The sequence below is a fragment of the Theropithecus gelada genome, chromosome 9 (assembly GCF_003255815.1).
Source record: "Theropithecus gelada isolate Dixy chromosome 9, Tgel_1.0, whole genome shotgun sequence".
Classification (NCBI taxonomy): Eukaryota; Metazoa; Chordata; class Mammalia; order Primates; family Cercopithecidae; genus Theropithecus; species Theropithecus gelada.
Window position 1 is genome coordinate 94719950 of NC_037677.1, and position 17105 is coordinate 94737054.

The 17105-nt window shown below is 37.5% G+C and overlaps 1 protein-coding gene across 4 annotated transcripts in view; it reads left to right on the plus strand.

Moving 5' to 3' along the window:
* Positions 1 to 17105, plus strand: part of R3HCC1L (R3H domain and coiled-coil containing 1 like) — a 105407-nt gene that overhangs the window by 46272 nt on the left and 42030 nt on the right. The window contains exon 3 of one of the 4 annotated variants that reach the window (XM_025397953.1): positions 5195 to 5291. The exons of the other annotated variants lie outside the window; for them this stretch is intronic. The gene's annotated coding sequence lies outside the window, so the exon portion shown is untranslated. The remainder of the gene's footprint in view (positions 1 to 5194; positions 5292 to 17105) is intronic. 4 annotated transcript variants of the gene reach the window in all.

Sequence of the window (17105 nt, forward strand, 5' to 3'; positions counted from 1 at the left end):
GTCTTCTGGCTTATAGAGTTTCTGCCAAGAGATCTGCTGTTAGTCTGACGGGCTTTCCTTTGTGGGTAACCCGACCTTACTCTCTGACTGCCCTTAACATTTTTTCCTTCATTTCAACCTTGGTGAATCTGACAATTATGTGTTTTGCAGTTGCTCTTCTCGAGGAATAATCTTTGTGGCGTTCTCTGTATTTCCTGAATTTGAATGTTGGCCTACCTTGCTAGGCTGGGGAAGTTCTCTTGGATAATATCCTGAAGAGTGTTTTCCAGCTTGGTTCCATTCTCCCCGTCACTTTCAGATACACTAATCACATGTAGGTTTGGTCTTTTCACATAGTCCCATATTTCTTGGAGCCTTTGTTCATTTCTTTTTACTCTTTTTTCTCTAAACTTCTCACTTCATTTCATTAATTCGATCTTCAATCACAGATACCCTTTCTTTCACTTGATCGAATTGGTTACTGAAGCTTGTGCATGCGTCACGTAGTTATCGTGCCATGGTTTTCAGCTCCGTCGGGTCATTTAACGTCTTCTCTATGCTGTTTATTCTCCTTAGCCATTTGTCTAATCTTTTTTCAAGATTTTTAGATTCCTTGCGATGGGTTTGAACATCCTCCTTTAGCTTGAAGAAGTTTGTTATTACCACTCTTCTGAAGCCTACTTCTGTCAGCTTGTCAAAGTCGTTATCCGTCCAGCTTTGTTCCATTGCTGGCGAGGAGCTGTGATCCTTTGGAGGAGAAGAGTCGCTCTGGTTTTTAGAATTTTCAGCTTTTCTGCTCTGGTTTCTCTCCATCTTTGTGGTTTTATCTACCTTTGCTCTTTGATGATAGTGACCTACAGATGGGGTTTTGGTGTGGATGTCCTTTTTGTTGATGTTGATGCTATTCCTTTCTATTTGTTAATTTTCCTTCTAACAGTCAGGGCCCTCAGCTGCAGGTCTGTTGGAGTTTGCTGGAGGTCCACTCCAGACCCTGTTTGCCTGGGTATCACCAGTGGAGGCTGTAGAACAGCAAATATTGCAGAACAGCAAATATTCCTGCCTGATCCTTCCTCTGGAAGCTCCGTCTCAGAGGGGCACCCTCTGAGTATGAGTATGAATATGAGGTGTCAGTTGGCCCCTACTGGGAGTTGTCTCCCAGTTAGGCTACACGGGGGTCAGGGACCCAATTGAGAAGGCAGTCTGTCCATTCTCACAGTTCAGACACTGTGCTGGGAGAACTTCTGCTGTCTTCAGAGCTGTCAGACAGGGACGTTAAGTCTGCAGAAGTTTCTGCTGCCTTTTGTTCATCTATGCCCTGCCCCCAGAGGTGGAGTCTACAGAGGCCTGCAAGCCTCCTTGCGCTGCAGTGGGCTCCATCCAGTTTGAGCTTCCTGGCCACTTTGTTTACCATTACTCTGCAATGGTGGATGCCCCTGCCTGAGCCAGGCTGCCGCCTGGCAGTTCAATCTCGGACTACTGCGCTAGCGGTGAGCAAGGCTCTGTGGGTGTGGGACTTGCTGAGCCAGGCGTGGGGTATAATCTCCTGGTGTGCCATTTGCTAAGACCATTGGAAAAGCGCAGTATTTGGGTGGCAGTGTCCCAATTTTCCTGGTACAGTCTGTCACGGCTTCCCTTGGCTAGTAAAGGGAAATCCTCGGACCCCTTGCACTTCCCGGGTGAGACGACGCCCCGCCCTGCTTCGGCTCGCCCTCCCTGGGCTGCGCCCACTGTCCAACCAGTCCCAGTGAGATGAACCAGGTACCTCAGTTGGAAATGCAGAAATCACCCATCTTCTGCATCAGTCACACTGGGAGCTGCAGACTGGAGCTGTTTCTATTTGGCCATCTTGGAATGGACCACAAGCCTGAACATTTTTTATTTCTTCTTCAGTTTGAAAGATATTTTCATGGATATAGATTTCTGCATTGAGAGTTTTTTCTTTCAGCACTTCAGTGGCATCTGGCTTTCATAGTTTCTGAAAGTTCTTATCCTGTTCCATTGTATTATGTCTTTTTTTTTTTTTTTTTTTTTTAAACTCTGGCAGCCTTCAAGGTTTTCTCTTTATCTTTGATTTTTTTCCCCATCAGTTTGAATATGATGTGTCTAATTGTGAATTTTTGTTGTTGTTATTGTTTGTTTATTTGATGCTACCTCGTGTTCTCTGAGCTTTTTGGATTCTTTTGTATTAATTTTGAAAAACTTTGGTTATCTCTTTATATTTTGTTTCTGTCTTACTGTCTTTCTAGAATTCCAGTTACACATATGTTAGAGTATTTGATATCGTCCCATAGCACTTGGATGTTCTCTTCTCTGTTTTTCATTCTCTTGTTATGTTTTTTGGGGTAGTTTCTGTTGGTCTTTACTGATTCTATGACTGTCTTGGTCTTCTAATAAGGTTGTTGAAAGCTTTCATCTCTGTTACTATATTTTTATTTCTAGCATTTCCATTTGATTTCTTCTTACTGTTTCCTTCCCTGTGCTTAAATTACACATCTGTGTATGCATGTTATCTACATATTTTGTTAGAGCATTTAACCTATAAATTCTGTGTTTGATAGTTCTAACATGATGGTTGTGTCCAAATCTGGTTCTATTGATTGTTTTGTCTCTTGCCAGTGTGGTTTTGTGTTTTGTTTTTTTTCTTTGCTTCTTTTCTGTTTTTTTTTTTTTTTTTTTTTGGTTGAAATCTGGACATTTTGTGTAGAGAGCCAGTTAAATAGTATTTATGCCTGGAAATGGACATGCTTTGTCTTTTTCTGAGACGTGTGTGTGTGTGTGTGTGTGTGTGTGTATGTGTATGTGTGTGTATATAGTGGGAAGGAGTGTTGGGGGATTGTTATTGCTAGGTTACCTTTAATTTACCACAGGCTTCAAGTTTCTCTAGCATTACTTCGTGTTTAGGGTAGGATTTAGTTTGCCAGAGAGTTTTTCTTAATGTCTACTCTACCCTCAGCTTTAGGTCTTCCCTTTGAACTTGCATCTCAGAGAAGGTATTTCTCCATGCTTTAGCTCTTTGCTCACGAACAGTCATTCGCTACATAACAATGTTTTGGCCAACAGCAGACTGCATATATGATGATGGTCCCCTAAGATTATAATACCATATTTTAACTGTACCTTTCTATATTTAGATAAACAAAATACTTACCATTGTGTTACAGTTGCCTGCGGTATTCAGTACAGTAACATGCTGTAGAGTTTAGTAGCCTAAGACCAATACTATACTATACTGTATAGTCTAGGTGTGTACCAGGCTATACTGTCTTTGTCTGTGTAAGTATACTCTGTGATGTTCTCACAATGAAATCACCTAATGATGCATTTCTCAGACCATATCCCTGTCATTACGTGACACCTGACTGTAGTACATTGCTGTTACATGTTGTTTGAGACTTACTAGCCTGCTTTTGATGGGAGATGGGGAGGACATTTTGTGTTGGATTTTTCTAGTCTCAGTTTTAGCTAGATGTTTCCATTTTCTCTGGGTCTCAGGTATGGGGCTTTTTCAAAGATCCTGCCCCTTCTTTAAGTGGGGTAGAGGGTTTTTTTGTTTCATTTGCTTCCCCTAGCTGCAGGTCCACGTTTGGCTTGCAGTAATTAAAAAAAAATTTTTAACCAAGTTCTTGTTGGCTTGTATGGTGTCCGGTGTTTACTATAGGTAAAGTAGTGCTCATGTCCCATCTCTCCCTTCGAAATCCTGTCTGTCTTTAGATTTTAGATCGGTTACTTAGATTTAAAGTTACCTTTTGTGCTGGGTTCAAGAAAATTTGTGATTTTGCACAGCATCCATCTTTTACTTTGTTTTAAGGGTGAAAATGACATACTTTCTACCTTTCTACATCCTAAGCAGAATCTAGAAGTCCCATTTATTTCTTGAGGATGTCTATTGATATGAGATATTTGATGGTTAAAATATCTTTTAAATCTGTTCCTTTCAATTTTTTCCTCCAAACTTTTATTTTTGTTTGCTCATTTATTCAATATAAAAACGTCAAGTCTGTGCTATGTGTCTAGGCACTGTGCTCAGTGTTGGGGGATATAGGGATGGGCAAGTACCCATAATAATCCCTTTTCTAATGAGCATGTAGTTTAATGAGGAAGACTGGATAATTAAAGAAGTAATTATACTAAAGTAATGGTAAGAGCTGTAATAGGAGAGGTATGTGGAAGGAGGCACCCAGTCTTACCTAGAATGATTAGGTAAGGCTTCTCAGAGAAAGAACTGTGATGTAGACATAAAGGTTATGTAGGAATGAGGTTAAAGATGGCTGTGAGGCTGTGGGGAAGCAGAGTACGTGGGGAAGGAAGAGATTATCCAGTAGCTAAGATGCAAAACAAATCCACAGAACCAACATGAAGAGTTTGAGAATCTGGAAGAAGAGCTATGTGGCTATAAAGCATATGAAGACAGAAGTGACAAAAGGTAAGACTGGAGAAATTGATTGGAGCCAGGTTAGAAAGAAGAGTCTTCTAAGCCATGTTAAGTTGATTTTATCATGAAAACGATGGCAAGTCATTGAAAGACTTTAGGGAGGGTGACATCTGAGTAGCTAATGGTTTTGAAAAAGTCATTTTGGATGGAAGGTGAGGAGTGAATGGAAAGAAGCAAAGCAGTTACCAAGACTAGTTAGTTAGGTTGCCTCAGTAATCCAGGCATTTGCATGTGTTGTTTTAACTTGGAGTAGTGGCATTAGAGATAGGGACAACTAGGCAAATTAAAGAGTTACTCAGATGTGAAGATCAGTGGAACTTTTCCATTGATTGAATACAGAGAGTGAGGAAGAAGGAAGACTTGGGATGTATCCAGTAAAAATCTTGGTATGTTTCTGAAGAACCTCCAAGTTTCCTTCCTTCTTTCAGAGGGAGAGTAGAAGAAATGACCCCTTTTTACTTTAATAATTCTCTTTTATGTATGGCCCAAAATTCATTGAGGCCATGGAGGTAAGTCAGAAAAAGGGAAAAGGAAAAAAATATGTAAATAATATGTAAGTCATGGTAAATGAACTTCTCTTGCCTGATTGTCTTTGAGTGTTGAGAAAAACAGGACAGTTTGGTTCCTTCAGTTTTGATGTTTAGCCTATGGGTATATAAACAAAATCTGCAAACCTTGCTCTTTTGGAACAAAAATAGCATACAATTGATCTTCTCAAATAGCTGTTCCGTGTAGAGAGACATTTAACTATATTTAATCATGTAATTTCCTTGTTTTTTCCAGATGGTTTTACTCAGCATTTGGTGTGGTAGATCTTACATAAACCTTTAAAACTTACATTAGAGTGTTCAAGTCTTCTGAGACTCCAGAGTCACCTAAGGTAGTGATAATTACCACTAATAGCTGTGACAAGTTTTATACAGAGCATTGCTGTGGGTGCCAATAGTGTTTTTCATGGCAGTGGAGGGGCACAGTACGGTTTTCAGAAAAAGGATGTTAGTAATAAACAGCTCTCATATGATTCAAGATTTCAGTGGTTAAGGTGGGAAAGTAGGTGTGGCGCTTATGGAGGCGATCAGTTTTCCTTCTCAGAATGATGGATGTAGTTAAAAGCAAGTATGGTGTATTATTACAATGTTAGAATTAGGCAGTTATGATTTAGAAAATTTTTTGCTTTGTTGAGGGTATACTGTGGGATAGAGTTGTGAGTAGCTAAATAACTCAGGTATTAGTTAAAGCTGGGTGTGTATTCTGATTTCTATACTTACTAGCTAGGTGTACAACCTTGAGTCTTCATTTATTTGTCTGTAAAATGGTAATAATAATTATATACACCTTGAAGAGTTGTTGCAAAGGTTAAATGAGATGATGTATACAAGCACTTAACCCAGTGCTTTGTTCATTGACTTACTTGGTAGGGTACAAGTTTAAATTATATTGCCGTGTACAGTTTGTTAAATCCAACATGCTACAGATTGAGTAGCCCTTATCTGAAATGCTTGGTACCAGAAGTGTTTTTGATTTTGATTTTTTTGTTTGTTTTTGAATATTTGCATTATATTTAACAGTTGAACATCCCTAACCTGAAAATCTGAAATCTGGAATGCTCCAATGTGCATTTCCTTTGAGTGTCATGTCAGTGCTCGGAAAGTTTTGGACTTTGGAGCATTTTGGATTGCAGATTTTCACATTAGGGCATATCAACCCATATAAGGTGTTTATAATCTAAGAAACAGTCATAATCTTAGGTCTCTTAAACATTTCTCATAATTGGATTATGTTTACATATTTCCCATCTGTAAAAAGGGCTAGTAATGTAAAAATACAGAGTATCATTTCTTTGATGGTGGCAGGAAATTATGGTTTACAAGAATGAAGTAGGTATTGGATGGGGGGCTTAAATATGGCTCTGGTTTAATTTTGCTGTTATCATTAGTTTGCACATAAGGTCTCTTTCTATAAATAGATATGTATCATATATACAAATTGAGAAAGGTTTGCTTCAGTAGGAAAATAGCTAGTGAGTTGAGTCAAAGAGATAAGATATAACAAATCTTTTTTTTTTTTTTTTTTTTTTAAAGAGATAAGGTCTTGTTCTGTTGCCCAGGATGGAGTGCATTAGCATGGTCTTAGTTCACTGTAACCTCAAACTCCTGGGCTTAGGTGATCCTCCTACCTCAACCTCCTAAGTAGCTAGGACTTCAGATGTGCACCACCATACCCAGCTAATTAAAAAAAATTTTTTTTGGTACAGATAGAGTCTCGGTATGTTGCCCAGGCTGGTCTCAAACTCCTGAACTTAAGTGATCCTCCCACCTTGGCCTCCCAGAAGTTCTGGGGTTACAGGTAGGAGCCACTGTACCTGGCCAAAGGAATTCTTAATGTTGTTCAAGAATGCACATACCTTTTATGCACACACACACACACAGAATCTCAAATTAAGGAGAAACATCTGAATTGATACTGCTTTGTGCCAGGCACATTTGCTTTTGCGCTCATTTATTTACCAAACATCTTATTGAATGCCATATGTGCCAGGAATGGTGCTGGGTATTGAGAAACTAAAAATGGTAAGGTATTTCTTGCTTTCAAGGAGCTGTAGGTATGATTGTTAGTGAGACAAGCTTACAGTTTGGTATGGCAGCAGAGAGCGCAGAATACCAAGCCCACATTTACTCAAGGAATGTTTATTGAAAGCTAAAATATACAAGTATTCGGTAGGCATTCAGAGATCATTTAGAACTACATCTCAAAAGGAACAGCCCTAAGTCATCCTTGGTAAGTAAGTCTTCAAATGGCAATGGAGAGTCCTGTGTCTGGATCCACTATAGGATAGGCTCAGCGTAATGCTAAATAAGGCTAGACCCTGGAAAACTCTCTTATCAGCTTTGTTGACCCATTGGTGTTCCTTTGGCTTTTCATTTCTCTGCCTCAGTTATGTCTTTCAGAGTAGCTTTTGGAGAGGTGAAAGGAGGCAATTAGGGCTTCTCATCTCCTAGACATCAAGTAATTGATATAGTTATTTCTGTATTTTTTTCCCATAAGATTGTTAAAGATATTTAAGTGGGGAGTACTAACCACACTGATATATTCATATTGCCACAGGCATTTATGAGCACAAACATTGGACTCAGAGTATCTGGGTTAGGATCTAGATAATCCTCTGCCATATTCTAGTCCCTTGGCCGTGGGGGACACAGTTTAACACCCTCGTTGCCTCAGTTTTCTCATTTGTCGAATTGGACTAGTAATAACTCCACTTCATAGGGTTGTTGGGAGAATCAAATGAAATGCTACTATTTTGAACATAAAATAGTCAAGTGAGTTATTTGTCAGGTGAGCAAGTAAGATCTGGTAAGTGGCCAAAATAAATATAAAGGTTGTGTTTTTAAGTTCATATACTTTGCTCAATTAGGAAACACCTCAGATCCTTATTTAGAAGCCTTTTATTGTTACTTTGTATGTAATTTAGACACTCTGGAATTTGTAGTGCCCTTTAGGTTAAGAGAAATAGAAATGCCTAGAGTAGCAAAAAGTGAGAGATGGCAAAGAGAAAGAAACAATAAAAATCAGGTACTCTACTGAAAAAAAAAATAGTGATCTGGAGGTTGTAGTACAGCTGTGCATTGCATGTGGGGTGAGGACAGCCTTTCACAATGAAGAAGGCCTTGAGTCATCACCTTATACATGGCACAGTTTGGCGTTTTGAACAGAACTGTTTGACTTCTCATTCTGCTTTCTACTAGTGATTGTATTTCTTGAATGCCTTTTAGTAAGGTCTATCTATGTAAGGTCTCTCAATAATGAGTGTCTACCCGGGTTAAAAACTTATTTCTCTTTAGTCCAGATACGTTAAAGAGAAGACCTATAAAGTAATTTCTTTCACTATAGACTTTAATTTTAGAAATTACTGTCTTATTATGTCAACTTAAATTGTAATATATATTTTGTGTAACCTGGTTTGAATAGAAGTAAAAATGAATCCCCAAGCAGATATAGGAATTATTTTGTGTTTTCAAGTGTGAAATATATCATTGTATTATAATAACTAGTGCAACTGCATTTACGGAAGAATGCATTAAGAAAACTACAGCAGAATCAGTTGTGGTTCATTAGCAGATTTTATAGTTTTTAAAATATGAAGCCATTTCTCTGCTGTCCCAGTATAATTTTTTATGTTATTATATTGCACACAAGTGCCTCTGTGCTGTGTTTGTATTGAATCTCTTTTAAAGTGAAGCTCCCATGCCAAGAGAAGGACGTTTCTTGGTTTCTTGATTGCAAATGCAGTTGACTCTCAGTATCCCTGGAGAATGGGTTCTGAGACTTTCCTTGGAAACCACAGTTTGAGGATGTTCAAGTCTCTGATATAAAATGGCAATATTTGTATATGACCTATGTTCATCCTCCTTTTTACTTTATATCATCTCTAGATTACTTATAATACCTAATACAATATAAATGCTAGGTAAATATTTGTTAGACTCTATTGTTTAGGGAGTAATAACAAGGAAAATCTATACATGTTCAGTACCTGTACAGATTTTTTTAACTGAATATTTTTAAACATGTAATTAAAATATTTTTACATGAATTTTTTAACATGTAAAATTTTTTTAACTGAATGTTTTCCATCTGTGAGTTGGTTGAATCCATAGATATGGATCCCACGGATATGGAGGGCCAGTTGTACTGTACTTGTGATTGACATTGGAAGTGGGAAGACCTTGAAAGTGTGGAAAGGATTGGGTATATTTTTAATTTTATTATTTTATTATTCTGATTTTATACTGCCAAAGAATCTTCCAATTTTTTACTCATGTTTTCTCTTTTACCTTGCTCTACAACCAGAATTACAAATTACTTGAAACAGAAAATGTTTTCTATGCCTGTCGTATGCATTTCTGACACTAAATATACTGTTTAGAATAGTATTTTAAAACTTTTGTTCAGGTGAAATCAACTTAGTGAATACATTGATTTTAAATTATAAGAATTTTAAAAGCCTTAAATTGTAAAAGGTGAAGAAGAATTCTAGATTAAAAGTAAGAGTAGTGCCTACATTAAGGGTAAGTATTTTATGGACTTTTTTATTATTATACTTTAAGTTCTATGGTACATGTACACAACCTGCAGGTTTAATACATAGGTATATGCATGTGCCATGTTGGTTTGCTGCACCCATCAACTCATCATTTACATTAGGTATTTCTCCTAATGCTATCCCTCCCCAAGCCCCCAACCCCCTGACAGGCCCTGGTGTGTGATGTTCCCCGCTGTGCGTCCAAGTGATGTCATTGTTCAGTTCCTACCTGTGAGTGAGAACATGTGGTGTTTGGTTTTCTGTCCTCGTGATAGTTTGCTGAGAATGATGGTTTCCAGCTTCATCCTTTTCCCTGCGAAGGACATGAACTCATCCTTTTTTTCAGCTGCATAGTATTCCATGGTATATATGTGCCACATTCTCTTAATCCAGTCTGTCATTGATGGACATTTGGGTTGGTTCCAAGTCTTTGCTATTGTGAATAGTGCTGCAATAAACATATGTGTGCATGTGTCTTTATAGTAGCATGATTTATAGTCCTTTGGATATATACCCAGTAATGGGATTGCTGGGGCAAATGGTAATTCTAGTTCTAGATCCTTGAGGAATTGCCACACTGTCTTCCACAATGGTTAAACCAATTTACACTCCCACCAACAGTGTAAAAGTGTTCCTATTTCTCCACATCCTCCCCAGCATCTGTTGTTTCCTGACTTTTTAATGATTGCCATTCTAACTGGTGTGAGATGGTATCTCATTGTGGTTTTGATTTGCATTTCTGTGATGACCAGTGATGATGAGCATTTTTTCATGTGTCTGTTGGCTGCATAGATGTCTTCTTTTGAGAAGTGTCTGTTCATATCATTTGCCCACTTTTTGATGGGGTTGTTTCTTTCTTGTAAATTTGTTTGAGTTCTTCGTAGATTCTGGATATTAGCCCTTTGTCAGATGGGTAGATTGCAAAAATTTTCTCCCATTCTATAGGTTGCCTGTTCACTGTGATGGTAGTTTCTTTTGCCGTGCAGAAGCTCTTTAGTTTAATCAGATCCCCAGACAAAATAGTTTGTCTATTTTGGCTTTTGTTGCCATTGCTGGTGTTTTAGTCAGGAAGTCCTTGCCCATGCATATGTCCTGAATGGTATTGCCTAGGTTTTCTCCAAGGGTTTTTATGGTTTTAGGTCTAACATTTAAGTCTTTAATCCATCTTGCATCAATTTTTGTATAAGGCGTAAGGTAAGGACAGAGTCTCACTGTATTGCCCAGGCTCAAGTGCAGTGGCACGATCTCGGCTCACTGCAGCCTCTGCCTTGCGGGTTCAAGCAATTCTCCTGCTTCAGCCTTCCAAGTAGCTGGGATTACAGGTGCCCGCCACTATGCCTGGCTAATTTTTGTACTTTCAGTAGAAATGGGGTTTCACCACGTTGGCCAGGCTGGCCTTGAACTCCTGACCTCAGGTGATCCATCCATCTTGGCTTCCCAAACTGCTGGGATTACAGGTGTGAGCCACTGCGCCCAGCCTGGACTTTTTTTTTTTAAGTCACGTATATGTATGAGTCTGTTTACTGTGTTATTATATGAAATGCTTTTCTTACTATGGAATGCAGGAAAAAAATTGGAAAAACTGGCTTAGGAACCTGTGCTTTTAGGTAAGTCTTACAAAGCTTAAGAAAAGAAGGTCTTGGAAATAATATAGAGCAGAAATAAAAAAAATAGAAAATAGGAAAATAATAGAAAAAATTAAAGAAACTAATAGTTTGGCATTTTGAAAAGACCATAAGATCAGTAAAATTGACAAACCCTTAGCTAGGCTAAGGAAAGAGAGAGTAGCCTCAACTAAAAGTCAGAAATGAAAAAGGAGACATTGCAACTGATGCCACAGAAATACAAAGATCATAAATGACTATTATGAACAATTATATGCCAACATATTGGCTAACCTGAAAGAAACTGATAGATTTCTAGAAACTTACCAAGACTGAATAATGAAGAAATGGAAAATCTGAGCAGACCCATAAGCAGTAAGGAAATTCCATTAGTAATAAAAAATCTCCTAGCAAAGAAAAGCCCAGGACCACATAGCTTCATTGGGGAATTCTACCAGACATTTAAAGGAGAATTGACACCAATTCTTCTTAAATTCTTCCAAAAAAATGGAAGAGGAAGGAACACTTCCAGACTCATTTAATGAAGTCAGCATTACCCTGATTCCAAAGCCAGAGATACTATAAGAAAACTACAGGCCAATGTCTCTAATGAATATTGTAAAAATCTCCAGCAAAATACTAGCAAGATGAATTCAGTAACACATTAAAAGGATCTTACACTATGACCAAGTGGAATTTATCTCTGGGATGCAAGGATGGCTCAACATATGAAACTCAATAAATATAGATTATATACCATATTAACAATTGAGGACAAAAATCACATCATTTCAATTGATTCAGTAAAAGCATTGACAAAACATAACTTTTTATGATAAAAACACTCAACGGTCTAGGAATAGAAGGAAATTGTCTCAACATAGTAAAGGTAATATGTGAAAAGCTCACAGCTAACATAATCATTAGTGAAAAATGAAGTTTTTCCTCTAAGATCAGGAACAAGGCAAGAATGCCCACTCATCACTTTCTTCAACATTGTAATAGAAATCCTAGCTAGAGCAGTTAGACGAGAAAAATAAATAAAAAGCATCCAAATTGGAAAGGAGGAAGTAAGGTTATCCCTAATCACAGATGACTTGGTTTTACATGTATAAAACCTTAAAGATTCTTAAAAAAAAAAAAAAAAAAAAAAAAAAGCAAAACCTTTAAGAACTAATAAACAAATCCAGCCAATTGCAGGATACAAAGTCAACTCTCCAAAATCAGTTGTGTTTCTGTGCACTAACAATTAAGGAAATAATCTCATTTACAGTAGCATCACAAAGAATAAAATACATAAGAGTAAACTTAATCAGGGGGGAAAGACATACATTGAAAACTATAAAACATTGCTGAAATAAAGATACAAAAAAATGGAAAAACATACCTTTGATATTATTATGCTGAAACTAAAGCCAGACAAATACTACTGGTTGAGCATCTCTACTCCAAAAATCCAAAATTCAGAATGCTCCAACAAGCATTTCCTTTGAGTATGACCTTTGAGCACTGTAAGCGCTCAAAAAGTTACGGATTTTGGAGCATTTTGGATTTAGGATTCTCGTATTAGGGCTGCGCAATCTGTACAAGAAGAACAATATTCCTGATGAATATTGATGCAATATGTCGTGGATTGGAAGACTTAATATTGTTAAAATGTCCATACTGTCCAATCTACAAAGTCAGAACAATCTCTGGCAAAATCCTTATGGCGTTTTTTGCAGAAACAGATAAAACCATCCTAAAATTCATATGGACTCTCAAAGGAGCCTGAGTAGCCAAAGCAGTCTTGAGAAAGAAGAACAAAGCTGGAGGCCTCACACTTCCTGATTCCATAGCGTATTACAAAGCTATAGTAATCAAAACAGTGTGGTATTTGCATAAAAACAGGCATATAGACCAATGGCACAGACTAGAGAGCCCAGAAATAAACACATATAGTCAAATGATCTTTGATGAGCGTACCATGACTACACAATGGAAAAAAGGATAGTTTCTTCAGTAAATCGTGTTGGGAAAACTGGATATCCACATGCAAAAGAATGAGGTTTACCATATACAAAATTTAATTAAAAATGGATTAAATGTAAGAACTGAGACTGTGAAAGTCCTAGAATAAAACAGGGGAAAAGCTTCATGATATTGGAATTATAAGTGGTTTCTTGATACGACATCAAAAGCACAAGTAACAAAAGCAGCAAAAACATGTACATCCAACTTAAAAAACTAAAAAAGTAAAAAACATCCAACTTAAAAATCTTCTATGCAGCAAATAAACAATCATCAGAGTGTAAACACAGCCTAAGGAATAGGAGAAGATATTTGTAAACCATGTATTAGACAAGGGGTTAATATTGAGAATATGTAAAGAACTTGACAACTCAGTAACAAATAATCTGAATAAAAAATGGGCAGAACCCAAATAGAGATTTCTCCAAAGAAGATATGTGCATGACCAGCAGGCATGTGAAAAGATGCTCTATACAACTAATCATTAGGGAGATGCAAATCAAAACCACGATAAGATATTATCTCACACCTGTTAAGATGGCCACCATCAAAGAAGAAACAAATAATAACAGGTGTTGACAAGGATATAGAGGAATTGGAACCCTTGCACACTGTTGGTGGAATTGTACAGTGACACAGCTCCTATGGAAAATGTATGGAAATTCTTCCTGAAATTAAAATTAGAACTATTATATAATCCAGCAGTCCCACTACTGGGTATATATTCAGAGGGAATGAGATTAGGATGTTAAAGATACATCTGCACTCCTATGTTCAGTGCAGCATTATTCACAGTAATCAAGATGTGGAACCTAAGTGTCCATCAGTGGATGAATGGATAAAGAAAATACAATATATACATAAAACAGAATATCATTCAACCTTATAAGGAAGAAATTCTTGTCATGCTGCCTCTGGTTGAACCTTTAGGACATTTTGCTAAGTGAAATAACCCAATCACAAAAAGATGAATACTTGCATAATTTCACTAATATCAGGTATCTAAAGGAATTAAACTCAGAAACAGAAGCTAGAATGGTGGTTGCCAAGGAAACGAGGAATTATTCAGTGAGTGTAGAGTTTCAGTCATGTAAGATGAAAAAGTGCTAGTGATCTGTCGTACAACAATGTGCATGTAGTTAAAATACTGTGCTATACACTTGAAAATTGTGAAGAGGTAAATTTATGGTTTTTTTTACTACAGAAAATGCACAAAAGGTCAATAAGCATACAAAACAAAATGTTATCAGTGGTTTTCTCTGGAATAAGAATACAGATTTTTAGTTTTTGCTTTTAGGTTTATTGTAAAGTCCTTTTGAATTAAAATACAAAAACAAACAAACCCTTTTTTTGTTAGCTTTATATTGTTAAAACTTTTCCTAAAAGTAGATTATACCTTCCATTGTAGACCTTTGAGCCATCTATTATTTTTAAAACTGTACCCTGTTAAACCCCATCTTTTTTGACTTGGAGACCTCATTCTTCAAGTAGCCTGTAGTGAACAAGTAAAATAACTTTGTATCTAGTTTCGTCATCAGAACACTAAGCACTGTATAAAAATTCATCAGTAAATATTAGCTGCTACATCCATAAAGTGAGCCAGTACTCTAAAACTGTATACTGGCTGTTGCTAAAGAAGCAGAGTTTATTTAAATATGTGTTCCTTAGACTGAATTCAAATGACTGGAGAACTGATTTTGTCCAGGCTTTAATACTGAACTTTGCCAAGTCAAGAATAGCTTTTAAGGAAGATTTTGAATATGTGACCTTTATTTGTGTATAAATACTGAGTCTCAAGGTGCTTTAATTGACATGTGGTGAATAATAGAGGAGTGCAAAATACTATATTCTACTTAATACTACCCTTGCATTTCTAATAAAGGTATGACAGAGCAGGTATTGTTAGAATTTCTAATCTCATAGTTGCTCACTTTTTGTTCCAGGTTTTAAAATTTTTTTATCTATGCCTTTATTACAGTTAACCCATTTATCTCCCATTTACATCATCAGTTTTTACCTTCCTGTTGGATTAGTCTTCCTCCCCTCATACTTGCTTCCTAGACTGTTCCAGTGGGATGTTTATCTCCCTAGTTCCATGAAGCATTCCAGTGTTACCAACAACCCCATCTTGCTAATCCAGTAGAAACTCTGAGTTCGTCCTACTTGGTCTTCCAACAGCATTTATCTTATTTTATTTGTACTTATTTATGTGAGATAGGGTTGAAACCTCAACCTGCTGGGTTCAGGTGTTCCACCACCTCAGCCTCCTGAGTAGTTGGGACTGTAAGGCACATGCTACCGTGTCCAACTAAATTTTGTATTTTTTTGTAGAGAAAGGGTTTCTCCTCTCTTCCTTTCATATCTCATACCATCAGTCCATCAAGTTTTGTTAGCTTTGCTTTCAGATTCTATGATTAATCTGACCACTTCTTATGACCTTCTCTGCTACCACCCTAGACGTGCTGCAATAATTTCCTAACAGGTCTCCTTCCTTCTACTCTTGTTCCCCTGTACTCACATATTAGCTAGAATGATCTTTAGCAAAAGTAAGTCAGATCATGTTGAAACCTTCCAATAATTCCCCAGCACTCTGAAATAAAATCCAAAGCTCTTGACATAACCTACTAGCCACTACTCATTCTGTCCCTTAGCTCTCTTACTGACTTCTCCGCCCTTTTTTTTTCTCTTGAGACAGGCTCTCACTCTGTCATCCAGGCTGGAGTGCATTGGCGCAATCTCAGCTCACTGCAACCTCCACCTCCCAGGTTCAAGCGATTCTCCTACCTCCCAAGTAGCTGGGATTACAGGTGTGTGCCACCATGTCCGACTAATTTTTCGTATTTTTAGTAGAGCAGAGGTTTCACCATGTTGGCCTGGCTGGCCTTGAACTCCTGACCTCAGGTGACCCACCCGCCTTGGCCTCCCAAAGTGCTGGCATTACAGATGCGAGCCACCATACCCAGCCTCTCCACCCCTTCCTGTTCTGCTGATACCACACTTGTTTTCCTGTTACTTCTTGTCCATGCCAAAATTTTCCTGCCTCAGAGCTTTTGCACGTGTTCATTCTTTTTCCTGGATTTCTCTTTTCCCTGATAATTTATGTGTCTCTCTGACTCAGTTTAAGCATCAGCTCAGGTGTTAACTCCTCAGAGTGGTCTTCCTCACTTTACAACATGGTCTTCCCTGTGTTTTCTGTATTTTCATCTCTGTTCCATTTTACTCTGTAGCCTTATACATTATAGGATATGTTTAAATGTTGATTGATTGTCTTCAGCAGTAAGCTCCATGAGGCCAGGAGCTTTGTTCATTACTGTGTTCCCAATGCCTGAGATGGGACTTGGCACATAGTAAATAAATATTTGTGGAATGAATGAATATTTAGTGATATAAATAAATGATATTTATTTAGTGCCAAATGCAGTGCTATGGCATTGTAGATACAAAGACAAAAAGACACTAACTCTACACTGAAGAAGAGAGGCAGATGTGCAAACAACTAACTATAAAGCAATATGTTAATTGCTTTAATGAAAGTGTATGTATGTAAAGATGTGTGTATAGTGGAAACTTATAGGAAGGAGCTTAGACTATTAAGGAGAGTCAGTAATGAAGTTACAGAAAAGGTAACCTTTCACGTGAGACTTGAAGGATAAATAGGAGACTATCAGGCAGACATCCAACTGAGGAAATAGTATGCTTCAAACCACAGAGGTATGAGAGGTCAGCTGGGCATGTGTCTGGTACTACCAGAAGTTGGAATTGATGGAATATAAAGTCTGAAATTAGGAATAGCCAGAGATGAGACTGGGCAGATAAGTTTTGGGAGTAGCAATAGAGCTAAATTATGTAGGATTGTATTTGCTATGCAAAAAAGCTTGTGTGTGAAAAACCACTGAAGAATTTTGAACAGAGAAATGAACAGGAGAATCTGATTGGTATTTTAGAAAGTCGCTGGAAGCAGTGTAGAGGCAGATGAATAGGACTTGGTAATTGATTG